Here is a 1,719-nt window from a genome sequence, read left to right as displayed (position 1 = left end):
GACCTAGCCCCATGCACCAGGGAGCTGACAAAGTACACTGGGCGCTGCACCACCTTCTTCCTTGTCGTGACCTTGGAACTGTCACCATTGCCCCACTCTTCTTTATCTTGATCTGCATCTGACCTTGCCGGGCGGGTTCACTTTCCTCTCCAGAGGGTAGGATGGTTGCGGCTGCTGCTTCATCTACTTCCCGCTGCGCCACTAGTGCTGCACTAACCACTTGATTGATTACCGCTAGGTATAGTGGCAATGGCTCTTGTGGTTTCGGGCAACTAAGGTGGGCATAGAGGAAAGATATGCCTTCAAATCCTGCAATGCAGTGTCTGCCTCTGGGGTCCACTCCACGGGTCCTGCCTTCTTCAAGATTTTCAAGAACGGCATGGCGCGCTCGATGGACTTGAAAATGAACCTTCTCAGCGCGACAACACATCCGGTCAAACACCTCATGTCTTTAACTGTCTTGGGTTCTTGAATTTGCTCAATTGCCTTGATCTTGTCAGGGTTGGCCTCTATCCGCTGTTGGGACACAAAGAAGCCAAGTAGCTTACCGGAAGGAACGCCAAACACACACTTCTCCGGGATCAGCTTCAAGTTGATCTTGCATAGATTTTCAAAGGTCTCTTCCAAGTCCTTAATGAGAGTCAATCTGTCCTTGGTTTTGACCACTATATCATCCATGTAGGCTTCAATATTCCTGTGCAGCTGGGACTCAAAGCCAGTCTATACTACTCTTGCAAAAGTGGATCTAGTGCTCTTCAACCTAATGGGCATCCATACGAAACAATATGTGCCACAGGGGGTTATGAACACGGTCTTCTCTTCATCTTCTTCGGACATGAATATCTGGTGGTATCCGGAGTAGGCATCTAGGAAGGAAAGCAGGTCACACCCGAAGGTGGAATCCACAATCTAGTCGATGCACGAGAAGGGGAATGGGTCCTTCGGGCATGCTTTGTTCAGATCTATGAAGTCTATGCAAAGCCTCAATTTCCCATTCGCCTTGCGCAGTACCACTAGATTTGCTAACCATGTTGGATGCAATACTCCTCTTACCAAACCAGCTACCTCAAGTTTCTTGATCTCTTCGGCAATAAACTGCTGCTGCTCCAAAGCTTGCTTCCGGACCTTCTGCTTGACGGGTCGGGCATGTGGGCAGACAGCAAGGTGGTGCTCGATTACCTCCCTGGGAACACTGGATATGTCAGATGGTTGCTAGGCAAACACATTGACATTTGCCCGCAGGAAGTCAATGAGTGTGCTTTCCTATTTATCGTCAAGGGTGGCACTGATAGTAAATGTACCATCATCGCCAACCAGCCCTGCCGGGACCTTCTTCACAGCAGGTGCAACAACTTTGAATCTCTTGCTATTGGAACTCTCCGGCAAGTCATCAACAGGTGCAACGCACTCCGAAGAGGTGCGCTTCTTGGATTCCTTGCTGGCATCCTCGGTAGATTTCTTCTTTTTTCCGCTTTCCTTGCGGGAGCAGTAGCTTCCATGGCCTCTACAGCGACTGCTTCCCGGTACATCTTGTCCATGCATATGATTGCGTCTTTCTTGTTTGATGGAATGGAAATGATGCCCTTTGGCCCTGGCATCTTCAGAGTGTTGTAGGCATAGTGGGACGCCGCCATGAATTTGGCCAGGGCTGGGCGACCAAGGATTCCATTGTATGGTAGGGGAGGCCACCCACATCAAATATGATCTTCTTAGTCTGGT

This window comes from Triticum aestivum, chromosome 3A (assembly GCF_018294505.1).
Source record: "Triticum aestivum cultivar Chinese Spring chromosome 3A, IWGSC CS RefSeq v2.1, whole genome shotgun sequence".
Taxonomy (NCBI): domain Eukaryota; kingdom Viridiplantae; phylum Streptophyta; class Magnoliopsida; order Poales; family Poaceae; genus Triticum; species Triticum aestivum.
The sequence above is the reverse complement of the archived record's forward strand: the minus strand, read 5'-3'. Positions refer to the sequence as shown.